This window comes from Protopterus annectens, chromosome 1.part0 (genome assembly GCF_019279795.1).
Source record: "Protopterus annectens isolate FY-2018-M chromosome 1.part0, PAN1.0, whole genome shotgun sequence".
Taxonomy (NCBI): Eukaryota; Metazoa; Chordata; order Ceratodontiformes; family Protopteridae; genus Protopterus; species Protopterus annectens.
The window spans coordinates 651,593,044-651,606,532 of NC_056725.1; the positions used below are offsets into that span (position 1 = coordinate 651,593,044).

Below are 13,489 nucleotides of genomic sequence, written 5' to 3' on the forward strand. Positions count from 1 at the left end.
CTCCGAGCCTTTTCTTGGATTCTGAGTAATCCTAGCTCTCCCAATGGAAATGCTCCCTCATGGTGTGCAGGGTTTCCCCAAAAGAGTAGTCCTCAGGCGGAGAGGATGAAGGTATAGACTCTTCTGCATCAGAGTCCCCATAGGGAGGGAGAGAATATCCCTGATCAGAAGAGGAATCAGAGGAAATAGAAACCTGGTCAGAGGAATCATAGTCAGTGTCTTGCCTAGGCTTTTTGTCAGGAGGGGGATGGGAACCCCTAGGTCTTTGGCCATTTTAAGCATCTGTTTCTTTAGCATGGATAACTGTTCAGAAGAATGCTGTACTTGTTTTCTTGTCTTTAATGGTGATTTTGACTTTGCCTTGGTTGCTGTAGGGGACTTAATAGTAAGCCGTGAAGGTCTGAAAACACCCTCAGAAGCCAAATCCTGTTCAGCGGCTCTGGACCCATCTGAGGGAATAGTTTCCGCAGGCCCAATACCTTGAGTTTCCACAGGCCTTGGTGTCTCCATGTGGCTGTCGGATCCGGCCTGTGGCTCTGAGGTAGCAGGTGTCAGGGGCTGTGAAAGTGCCTCACTGAGAACTGGCAACTGGCCTAGAAGAGGCTTTGTAGCTTTTGGACCTCAGATGCCTGTCCTTTTCCTTGTCTCTGCGTTTTTTATAAATTCCGGTCGTCGGTTTTTCCGACAGCATTATGTAGTTAAACCTTCGGCCAAAATAATGTAAAGCAAAATCAAACCGACATTTAATAGTGCGTTTGCTGAATTGGCACAAAACCGACAACTAGTAACTTCATGGTCAGGGCCCTAGGCAAGGAATACAGTAAGAGTGAAAGTCCTTATGAGGCATTTGCTTCCCACAAGAAATACAACTATTAACTTTTACTGACATCAGTCTGGAGCAAGTAAAAGTTTCCCCAATGGGCTACTTAGCTTTATTGAAGACTTCGGTTCTGAAACTCAATGTCGAAAATCGCAGGAGTCGGCCGACCGGCACTTGAACTGCTTTTGCTTTGGGCACCACGTGGCAAGAAAGACTGAAGAAAATGGCGTCGGTTGCATCTTTTATACCCCTGGCGCACTGATGTCAGGGAAGAGGAGACAGCAACAGACGCCGGACCTAGACTTTGGAACTCGGGCCGACTGCGGGTAGCCTGCCAGCAGGATAACCCAAGTGTAATGACGGCAACAGTGAAACACAATGAACATCTGGTGAAGAATCAGCATCTTGAATTTTGGAATCTCCGGAAAGGTGTTTAGAGTAGACAGGTCCAGGATAGGATGCCATGATTTGTCCTTTCTGGGTACCAGAAAAAGCCTGGAATAGAAACCGTGTCAGTTTTCCACTTCGGGGACCAGTTGAATAGCCCCCATGCTTAAGAGGGAAAGTACTTGTTTTTGAGCCTCTGTCCACTGATTCGGGGGCAGGTCTGGCCACCCGTTTGGTGTTGGCAATGTGTGGAAATGAAATCTATCCCTGGGACACTACATTTAAAACCCATTTGTCCTGGGTTATGAATTCCCAGTTCTTTGAATGAAGAGCAATCTTTCCCCCCAAAAGGGGCGGTTAAAAGATAAGTGCTTGGTAATTTTAAAAGGAAGTCATTGAGACTGTTTACTATAGGGGGGTGTCTTGTTATTTCCAGATTTAGAAGTGGTGGCCCCCCCACTGCTTAGTTCTGAGAGTCCCCTGGGACTGAAACCAGGGGGTTTTGCTGTGTCTGGGTTTGGCTTGAGAGGATCTGGAAGGGGCTGGAAAGGACCACTTTTTAGTAGGTCAATGCCTACTGAATCTTGGGGGTTGCACTTGTAAGAAATCTTTAACAGTTTGCATAGATTTAGCTTTATCTTCCATCTTTTTTAGAACTTCTTCAGCCTTATTGGCAAATAGGCGGTCCTGATTTAAAGGAGCATCCAACAATTTAGCTTTCACATGATCAAGCAAAGATTGCTCCTTACGCCAAGCATGTCTTCTAAGCAGAGACCCAGTAATAGCAGCCCTGCAAGAGGCCTCTAAAAAATCAAAACCACATTGCAAAATATGTTTTCCAACTTGTTCAGCAGAATGCATTAAATCCTGAAAAAGCTTTATTTTCCAGAGTCAGGAATCAACATTATTTTCTGTTTAAGCAGTTCAATAATATGCTGTTGATATTTTAACATATGAAATTGGCAGTTTAATGCTCTGACTGCCAAGGCTGCAGAAGTATAAACCATTTTACCCAGTCTATCCAGCACCCTGAGTCTCTATCAGAAGGGGTAGGATTTTTAGCAGTAGAAGCCTTAATGCCATTATGCCCATGAGAAATGGTTTCCGATCTGCAACAGGATTTTTGAAAAGGAACTTAAGACTCAGGAACCCTGTCAGGTTTACTGGGAGCCGGAGGCAGGGAATCAGGGGCCAAACTGGACTCAGAACACCAACAATGTCTAGTACAGGAGGTATAGCCAAAGGCTTATGCTGAGGTAGAAGCAGGAAATCTCTAAGCCTCTTTTTTGAATCCGAAAATTCCTGGCTTTCCCAGTGGAAATTATCCCTTAAAGTATGTAAAGTTTCCCCAAAAGAAAATTTCTTAGGAGGGGAGGCAGAGGAAATGGAATCCTCTGCATCAGAATCCTCATAAGCAGGAATAGACAAATCCAGGTCATTAGAAGAGTCAGAAGAAACAGAATCCTGATCAAGAGTCATAATCAAGATCAGCCCTAGGCCTTTGGGAGGTGGTGGTGGTGGGGGGGGGGGGGTTGACTACCCCTGATTAGAGTAATTAGATCTTCAGACATTTTTATCATTTGTTTTTTAGGCATAGGGGCCTGAACATGTGGCCTGGGTGTTGGTTTTTTAGACATGGATCGAGATTTAGGCCTTAGTAATGAAGGCGGTGTCGATTTAATATGCAAGTCTGTAGGCCTGAATACAACCTCAGAAGCCGGTGCCTGCATAGCGGCTACGGACCCATCCAAGGTAGAGACATCCGCGGGTTCCATAGGTGAAGCATCTCGCAGCATACCGGACTACAAATGGGTCTCACTTGAGGCCTGCAAATCAGAAATAGTGGGCATCAGGGGCTGCAAAAGCGCCTCACTGAGTACTGGCTTAGAAGCGTCGTCTGCAGTTTTGGACCTCGGCGGCCTGTCTCTGTCTTTATCTTTGCTTTTTTTCAGAATCCCGGTAGTCGGATGGCTTACAGACATTTCTGGATAATTAAACCGAGAACCGAAATATTTAGAGGCAAAAATGTATCGATTACGGATAGTGCACTGATTAAATAAAGCACAAAACTGACAGCAAGGTAAGTCGTGGTCAGGGCCTAGGCAAGGAATACAGTATGAATGAAAATCTTTATGAGGTATTTGCTTTCCACAAGTAATGCAATTATTAACTTTTACTGACATTAGTAAGGAGCAAGGAAAAGTTTCCCCAATGGGGTACTTAGCTTTAAGTTGAAGACTTCAGTTCTGAAACTCGAAAATGAAAATTTCAGTAGTTGGCCGACTGGCACTTGTGAACTGCTTCTGCTTCAGGCACCGCACGGCAAGGAAGACGGATGTAATGACATCGGCTGCATGTTTTATACCCCTGACGACGTGACGTCATGGAAGAAGGGACAGCAACCGATGCAGGACCCAAGACTTTGATAATCAGACCGACAGAGCAACCTGCCAGCAGATTACCCAAAAGTAATGACTGCAACAGAGAAACACTAAGAACATCCAGTGCTGTCTTCGCTAAAAGGGGGTCAACCAGCAAGATGTTTGAATTGTCCTGCTGAATTTTCATCAGGACTTGGAAGGCAATACATAAATTTGTGTAATAATGCAGTGCAATATAATCAAAATACAGTAGTTGCAAGCAAATACATCATAAATGAATACCCCAATCAGGTTGTATGAGGATGAGTTAGCCTATAGGCCTGCAACCAGCAAGATTTTTGGATTGTCCTGCTGAATTTTCATCAGGACTTCCTACAGGAGTGGGAAGCGTACAGAAAAGCACAGTTTTGTACCTACCATAAATGTAGACGTTAGAGTGCTAATACAGCTGCAGTCATAACAGATGGGTTCTCCTGCCGTCAGGCGAGTCCTCGGTCGGCCGAATACCAAAGTCTAGGTCTGGCATCAGTTGTCGTCGCTTCTTCCCTGACGTCAGTGCGACAGGGGTATAAAGGAACCAGCCGAAGCCATTTTCTTGAGTTTTTCTTGCCCCAGATGTCAGATGCCCCCAGAAGGAAGGCAATACATAAATTTGTGTAATAATGCAGTGCAATATAATCTAAATACAGTAGTTGCAAGCAAATACATCATAAATGAATACCCCAAACAGGTTGTATGAGGATGAGTTAGCCTATAGGCCTGTCCCAAGAGGGGAAGGAGGGAGGGAAACCTGGACTGCAGCTGTATTAGCACTCGAACATCTACATTTATGGTAGGTACAAAACTGTACTATGTTCATCGTGCATACAGCTGCAGTCATAACAGATGGGTAGAATCCCAAAGCTAAGAAAGGGGTGGTAGGCACTAGGTGGAACTAGGAGGAGCCAAAATGCCCTGCAAGACTGCAGTGGCAAAGTCTGCTCTAGATTTGGAGTATAATGGTAGGTTGTAGTGCTTGGAGAAGGTATGCACAGAACTCCAAGTGGCTGCTTCCAAAATATCCTTGGTAGGAACTCCTCTGAGGAAGGCTGCAGAGGTGGCTGTGGCCCTGGTGGAATGAGTTCTAATGCCTGTAGGTACAGTTTTGCCATGAAAGGAATAGCAAAAGCGTATGCAGTGGGCTATCCATTTTGAGATTGTCTGTTTGGAAATTGGCTTTCCTTGAGCTCCTACCGCATAGGCCACAAAGAGCTGTTCTGATTTTCTGAAAGGCTTTGTTCTGTCCAAATAATATCGCAGTTGTCTGTGGATGTCCAAGGAATGTAGTAATCTCTCCCCTTTGTTTTGAGGATTAGGATAAAAAGTAGGTAAATGTATGGCCTGATTTAACGCTACCCTGGATACCACTTTAGGGATAAAGGACGGGTTGGTTCGTAAGGAAACTCTGTCCTGATGGATGATGATAAAAGGCTGGACAGCCATGAGAGCCTGTAGTTCTGAAACTCTACGAGCAGAGGTGATAGCCAGAAGGAAAGCTGTTTTCCAGGACAAATATTGCAAATCTGATGAGGCAGCTGGCACAAAGGGAGGCAAGGTCAGTTTTTCCAAAATGAAATTAAGATCCCAAGCAGGTATTGGTTGTTTCCTTGGAGGTCTTAAATTCTTAGCCCCTCTGAGGAACTGTCTTAAGAGAGGGTGAGAGAATAAAGTTGGATCAGTGTTGTATTCTGCAGAAATGGCTGAGGCATGGATTTTGATGGAGGAGAAAGAAAGTCCACTGCTTAGCAGTTCAGCCAAATATTGTAGTATTTGAGGATCCTGGCCCTTTTTCTCATTCCAGACACAAACAAGTACAGTTTTGTACCTACCATAAATGTAGATGTCCGATAGATATGCAACTGCAGTCATAACATATGGGTTGTCCTGCCTCAGGCAGCCCTCGGTCGGCTGGATTCCAAAGTCTGGGTCCGACGTCGGCGGATGTCGCATTTCTCTCCGACGTCAGAGCGGCTGGAGTATATAAGCATCAGCCGACGCCATCTTCTTCAGTGTTTCTTGCCCCAGATGCCAGGTGCCCTTCCAAGGAAGGCTGTAATCAAATTGGAAGACAATAATAGGTTTCCAGACCATAAATAAGTAATAAACAGATACACCATAACAGATATCCCCAGCTAAGGATAACAGGGAGAGGAGTGGACCCAAGGCATAGAGGGGAAGGAGGGAGGGAAAACCCGACTGCAGTTGCATATCTATCGGACACCTACATTTATGGTAGGTACAAAACTGTACTATGTCCTTCAAGAATGCAACTGCAGTCAGGGGTTTGGAGGGTGGCCTAATGGTTAACGTGTTTGCCTTACAAACACAAGGTGCAGGGTTCGAGTCTCACAAGGGATAATTGGCTAGGCTTAAAATGGCTTGCAAGGGCAGTTAGCCTAGTACTAACCTATGAACCTATAACATATGGGTTGAATACCATAGCTTAGCTGGGGGAGGTGGTATGCTCTAAGAAAAGGATGGTGTAGCTATCAATCCCTGCAGGACTGCCGAAGCAAAGCCTGCTCTGGATCTGGAATATAAAGGGAGGTTGTAGTGTTTGGAAAATGTATGCACGGAGCTCCATGTAGCAGCTTCTAGAATGTCTTTTGTAGGCACACCTCTTAAAAATGCTGTAGAGGTGGCTGTAGCTCTGGTGGAGTGTGGTCTGACATTGGCTGGCACACTTTCCATGGAAGGAATAACAGAATCTGATGCAATGTCCAATCCATTTTGAAATTGTCTGTTTGGAAATTGCTTTTCCTTGTACTCCAGGGGCGTAAGCTACAAAAAGCTGATCAGACTTCCTACTGGTCTTGGTTCTGTCTAGGTAGTAGCGAAGTTGTCTGTGTATGTCCAAGGTATGCAACAGTCTTTCCCCTTTGTTCTCAGGATTGGGAAAGAAAGTAGGCAGGTGAATTGCTTGATTTAAAGAAACCCTAGATACCACTTTTGGCAGTAGGGTTGGTTCGTAAGGAGACCCTGTCTCTGTGAAAAGTTATGAACGGTGGTACTGCCATTAAGGCCTGTAATTCCGAAACCCTTCTTGCTGAGGGTATGGCCAGCAGGAAAGCTGTCTTCCAGGAAAGAAATTGTAAATCCACAGAAGCTGCTGGCTCGAAGGGAGGTAGAGTCAATTTTTCTAGGACAAAATTGAGGTCCCAAGCTGGTACTGGTGCCTTTCTTGGGGGCTTTATATTCTTGATTCCTCTAAGAAATTGCCTTAAAGGATGTGAAAACACAGGTGGATCAGTGTTGTATCTAGCCGAGATAGCTGAAGCATGTATTTTTATGGAAGAGTATGAGAGTCCGTCCGTTATGTAGCATATCTGCCAAGTATTCCAGAATGAGTGGGATGCTCAAAAGTGATGCATCATGACCCTTGTTGGTATTCCAAATGCTGAATCTCTTCCATTTGGCTGAGTAAGCCTTTCTGATGGCTGGTCTGCGGGCTTCTGTTAGTATCCGCTGAACTTCCTTGGAGAGAGGTAAATTGAGGTTATTTATGGGATTTCCCAAGCTGTTAGCTGTAGCGTCTGGATGTTGGGATGAACTGTCCTGAAGTTGTGCTGAGTCAAAAGTTGGGGCCATTGTGGAAGGGCCCACGTTTTGTTGTGACATATGCTCCGTAGTAGTGGGTACCAGTGTTGTCTTGGCCAGTCTGGAGCTATTAGGATCCCCTTCGGCTGCTCTGCCTTGATCTTTAATAACACTGTGGTCATCAGTGGCAGGGGTGGAAATGCATAAATTATTAGGGAGCTCCAGTTGAATGAGAGGGCATCTATTTTCCATGCTTGTGGATGATATGTCCTTGAGCAAAACTTTTGTAAGTGATGATTGAGGTGGGAGGCAAATAGGTCTACGTCCGGCCTGCCCCATGTTCAGGTGAGTCGTATAAAGATGTCTGGATGTAGCCTCCATTCGTGGGGGTCTAGGAAATTCCTGCTTAGACTGTCCACCAGAACATTGTCTTTGCCTGGAACAAACTGGGATTGTAACTGTATGTTTAGACCCAGTGATTTTTCCCAAAGATTCATTGTCAGTCTGCAAAGGGGGTAAGAATGAGTGCCCCCCTGCTTGTTTATGTACCACATCACAGTGGTGTTGTCTGTCCGTATTAGTAGGTGGCCTTGTTGAAGTTGTTGTCCGAAGGCCTCGATGGCATGCATTACTGCTAGCATTTCTTTTTGGTTGATATGCAGATGTGTTTCCTTTGGAGACCATTGCCCTTGAATACATCTGCCCTCCATGTGCGCCCCCCATCCAAGGTCTGAGGCGTCTGTGGTCATGGTCTGTGTTATCTGAGGTTTTTTGAACGACATACCTGTGTTTGACTGGCTTACTGTGGCCCACCATAGAAATTCCTTTTGAAGACATGGAATGAGTGGAATAGTTGCTTATAGGTTGTTGCTGTGTTGAGACCATAAGCTTTTTAAGTACCATTGAAGCTTTCTCATGTGTAGTCTTGCTAGTGGAACCAGGAGAATGCAGGATGCCATGTAACCCAGGGCCTGTAGGAAACTCCTTGCAGTCATCTGGGTGAGCTTTGCTAAACTTTTGAAGTAATGAGTTAACTTCTTTTGCTTGTCTTCTGTCAGGTAAACCATTTGAGAGGCTGTGTCTAGTTTGGCTCCTAAGAAGGTTATTTGCTGGGATGGCTGAAGTCTTGACTTTTGAAAGTTGACTGTGTATCTCAGAGCCTGTAGCAAGTGTATGACATAATTCAAGTTTTTTGTCAAGGTTAGTTTGTTGTCCGCTTGTATGAGGCAATCGTCCAGGTACGGGTAGATTTGAATCCCCTGGAGCCTGCAATGAGCAATTACTGATGCCAGGCATTTCGTGAATACTCTGGGTGCAGTAGATAAGCCAAATGGCAATGCTGAGAATTGATAATGCTCTGGGCCTGCAAGAAATCTGAGGTATCTTCTGCAGCTGTGTCTGATAGGGACATGCAGGTATGCCTCCTTGAGGTCCAGAGTAATCAGCCAAGACCCCTTGCCCAGCATGGGAAGGAGTTGCTGTAGTCTCAGTATTTTGAACTTTGGTACTATGAGAAAAGTGTTTAAAGCGGACAAGTCCAGTATTGGTCTCCATTGAGTTTCTTTTCTTGGAACAAGGAACAGTCTTGAATAAAACCCCTGACCTTGCTCTTGTTGTGGAACTTTTTCTATTGCTTTGATCTGAGCAAGCAGAGAAATTTGCTTGATAGCCTCTGCCCTCTGATTTTGTGGAAGGTTTGGCATGCCTTGTTTTCTTGGCAAGGTATGAAAATGGAACCTGTAACCGTGGTCTATAATGTCCAAAATCCATTTGTCTTTTGTCAGTTTGTGCCAATTTTTTGAAAACAAAGATAACTTTCCCCCCAAAGGAGCTTCTGCTTGCTCCTTGGTCAGCGGAACTAGAGGAAAGTCATTGAGATTGTCCCTGCGGGGCAGGAGAAACCCCTGTGTCACTTCTTTGGTTTGCTGGTTGCCACTGTCGTCCCCTGTAAGATCCTCTGTATTGCACTCTTCCTCGGGCACGCCTGTTTTTGCCCCTTTGAAATCTTTCAGGATTAGGAAAGGACCAGTTTTTAGAAGGCCAGTTCCTGCTGAATCTGGGTGGCTGAACCTGGAGGAAATCTTTGACTGTCTGAACTGACTTGGCTTTTTCCTCAATGGTCTTTAATACATCTTTAGCATTAGCACCAAAAAGCTTGTTCTTTTCCAAGGGTGCGTCAAGAAGTTTTGCCTTAACATGATCTGGTAAAGGTTGTTCTTTTAACCATGCATGTCTACGAATGACCGCCCCTGTCATAGCTGCCCTACATGAAGCCTCCAATGCATCATATCCGCACTGTAGAAAGTGATTGCTAACCTGCTGAGAATTATGCACAGCCTCCTGCAAAGACTTCCTATCTAAAGGTTCAGGAGAGGGCAATCTTTTCTGTAAATCATCTAACAGGAAATCCTGATATTGAAACATGTGAAAGACAATTGAGAGCTCTCATAGATAAAGTAGTGGAGGTGTAAACCTTCTTCCCCCATCTCTCTAAGGACCTTGCTTCCCTGTCAGAAGGCAAAGGGTTTTTGGAGGTAGCAGATGAAACCCCTTTAGGCCCCTGGGAAATTGTTTCTAAATCAACAGCATGGGCCCTAAAGAAATGAGAATGTGTTTCTGGGACCCTATAGTATCTGTAAGGCTTGACAGGAGCGGGAAGAAGAGTATCAGGGGTAACACTGGAGTCAGAGTATAAATCATCCAAAACATCAAGCACAGGAGGTATAGCTAAGGGTCTGTGTTGGGGCTTTTTAAGGAAGGTTCGAAGGCGCTTTCTGGAATCTGAATATTCCTGGCCTTGCCACTTAAAATGCTCCCTCATGAAATGCAGAACTTCCCCAAAAGAAATATGCTCAGGAGGAGAAGCCGAGGGAATGGAGTACTCTGCATCTGAATCCTCATAGGTCTGGAAGGGCTCTTCCTGGCTTTCGGAGTGAACAGAGTCCTCAGAATCTTCATCTGAAGGAAGAGGGTCAGAGGGTTCAACCCTGGGCCTCTTATCAGGAGGAGGCTGGGATCCTCTCTCAGGATGGGCCTGGGACCCTCTGATCAGGGAAATTAAATCTGCGGCCATAGACATGATTTGAGTTTCAGGAGTAGGCTGAGGTAAGGTTTTAGCAGTAAGATGCTTGGACTTGCTGGCTGCCTTGGCACGTGTCTAGGCCTTGATAGACATGGACATGGGAGGCCTAGCCGCTCCACGTGCAGGAGTGACCTTATCAACAGCAATGGTCTCGGGCATTTCCTCGGTTTCAGTATCCGGAGGAAAATCAATAACTGGCGGAGTGGCCTCCGGTAGCGGAGGTATCGGTAATGCAGTGTCTTTGGTTCGGAGCGGTGGAAAAAACGCCTCAGAGGGAAAGTACAGTTTTGTACCTACCATAAATGTAGATGTCCGAACTGGATAGCATCTGCAGTCATAACAAGTGGGTTGTCCTGTCGTCAGGCAGCCCTGCAGTCGGCCGGATTCCAAAGTCCGGGTCCGGCTTCGGCTGATGTCGCACTTCACCCGACGTCATCTCTGTTGGTCTTCGGGTATATAAGCATCAGCCGACGCCATTTTCCTCAGTGTTTCTTGCCCCAGATCCCAGTAGCCCTCTTGCAGGCTAAAATTTGGATAGATGCCAATGTTTCCAAATAGATAGAGGTAAACACAACAATAAGCATATATGTACATATATACAAACAAATACACCATAAAGACTCCCCAAAAGCTAGCTATTAGGAGGGTAAACACCCTAGGAGTACCACAGAGGGGAAGGAGGGTAATCCTGACTGCAGATGCTATCCAGTTCGGACATCTACATTTATGGTAGGTACAAAACTGTACTATGTCCTTCATGGATGCATCTGCAGTCATAACAAGTGGGTAGAATACCATAGCCAACTAGGGAGGAGGATAAAAGTAGATTATGGTGTGTTTAGGATCCCTTGCAGTACAGCAGTGGCAAACCCTGCTCGGGATCTGGAATATAGAGGCAAATTATAATGCTTGGCAAATGTATGCACGGAGGTCCAAGTAGCCGCCTCAATAATGTCTTTGGTTGCCACTCCTCGTAAGAAGGCTGTGGTAGTGGCTGTTGCCCTTGTAGAATGAGGTCTTATGTTCTGTGGAATTGGTTTTCCATGGAAGGAGTAACAGTATCGTATGCAATTTCCTATCCATTTGGAGATTGTCTGTTTGGAAATAGCTTTTCCTTCCCTTCCTGTTGCATAGGCTACAAAAAGTTGGTCAGTCTTTCTGCTATTTTTGTTCTGTCCAAGTAGTAGCGTAGCTGTCTATGTACATCCAAGGTATGCAGTATTCTTTCCTCTGTTTTGTGGGTTGGGAAAGAAGGTAGGTAGGTGGATTGCCTGGTTTAAAGACACTCTGGATACCACCTTGGGCATAAATGTAGGATTAGTCCTCATGGACACTCTATCTTGGTGGAAGATTAGGAAGGGTTGCACTGCCATTAAGGCCTGAAGTTCTGAAACCCTCCTTGCTGAAGTAATTGCTAGTAGGAAAGCAGTTTTCCATGACAGGTGTTGTAGGTCTGCTGTTGCTGCTGGTTCAAAGGGTGATAGTGTCAACTTTTCTAGCACAAAGTTTAAATCCCAAGCTGGTAATGGTGGTTTCCTTGGAGGTTTTACATTCTTGATTCCCAACTGCCTGAGCAAAGGGTGCGAAAAAACAGGTGGATCAAAGCTGTATTCTGCTGAAATAGCTGATGCATGTAACTTGATGGAGGAGTAGGACAGGCCTGAATGAAGAAGTTCGGCCAGATACTCCAGAATGTTAGGCATATCTATGTTTGACACATCTTTTCCTCTTTCCGTACTCCAAATGACAAACCTTTTCCATTTTCCAGCATAGTTCCTTCTTGTTGAAGGTCTGCGCGCTTCAAGAATAATGTCTTTAACTCTTTGTGAAAGTTCTGGATTAGCTGCTGCTATGTGATGTTCCATGCAGTCAGTTGCAGCGTTTTTAGGTTTGGATGTATGATGCTGTAGTTGTTCTGAGTTAACATCAAAGGCATCAGGGGTATTGGCCACATATTGTTCCGAGACATGCTCTTCAGTAGTGGGTACCAGTGCTGTCTTGGCCAGTTTGGAGCTATCAGGATTATCTTTGGACGTTCTTCCTTGATTTTTAGTAGTACCTTGTGTATCAAAGGAAGAGGTGGGAATGCATATGCTGTTAGGCCTTTCCAGTTGAAGGAGAGTGAGTCCACTTTCCATGCTAGTGGGTGGAATGTCCTTGTGCAGAATTTTTTGAGCTGGTGATTGAGAGGTGATGCGAATAGGTCTATCTGTGGCATTCCCCATTTCTTTGAGATGGTCTTGAAGATGTCCGGGTGCAGCTTCCATTCGTGGGCATCCGAAGTGGTTCTGCTTAATATGTCTGCTAGAGTATTGTCTTTCCCCGGTACAAATATCGCCTGTAACTGAATGTTGTAGCTGAGTGCCAGGGTCCACAGCAACAAGGTCATTCTGCATAGGGGGTATGAATGAGTGCCTCCCTGTTTGTTGATGTACCACATGACTGTGGTGTTGTCTGTCCTTATCATCAACTGGCCCTCTTTGAGAAATGGTTTGAACTTTTGGATTGCCAGTTTTACTGCCAGCATTTCTTTTAGATCGATGTGCAGGTGAAGTTGATCCTGTGTCCACAATCCTTGCACGCATTTGTCCAGCATGTGGGCCCCCCATCCTAGGTCTGAAGCGTCTGTTGTGATGGTCTGGCTTGGTTGACATCTGCGAAAGGGTAGGCCTGGGTTTGACTGGCATGCCTGAGCCCACCATAGGAACTCCTGTTTTAAGCATGGAATTAGTGGGATTTCTGTTTCTAGACTGTGTCTGTGTTGGGACCATAAATTCTTTAGGTACCACTGTAGTTTCCTCATATGTAGTCTGGCAAATGGGACCAAGATTATGCATGATGCCATGAAGCCCAAGGCCTGCAGAACTTTTCTTGCTGTTAACTTGTTCAGTTTTGTTAGTGCCAAGAAGTAAAGAGGAAGTTCTTTTTGTTTTTCTGTAGTCAGGAATGCCATTTGTTGTACTGTGTCCAATTCCGCGCCCAAGAATGTCCTTGTTTGGGATGGTATCAGCCTTGACTTTTGTAAATTGACTGTGTATCCCAGTCCTTGTAGCAAGTAAATGACCCTTTGTAAATCCGTTGTCAGCTTGCTTTTGTTGTCCCCTTGTAGCAGGCAGTCGTCCAGGTATGGGTAAATTTGAATTCCCTGTAGTCTGCAATGGGCGATTACTGATGCCAGGCATTTTGTGAATACTCTGGGCGCAGTAGATAAGTGGATCCGACCGACCGGCACTTGCGAACAGC

The 13,489-nt window shown here is 45.3% G+C and overlaps 1 protein-coding gene across 1 annotated transcript in view; it reads right to left on the reverse strand.

The window, feature by feature from the left end:
* LOC122793771 (probable ATP-dependent RNA helicase DDX17) overlaps positions 1–13,489 on the reverse strand; it is a 1,394,853-nt gene that overhangs the window by 765,788 nt on the left and 615,576 nt on the right. The gene's annotated exons all lie outside the window — the stretch shown is intronic.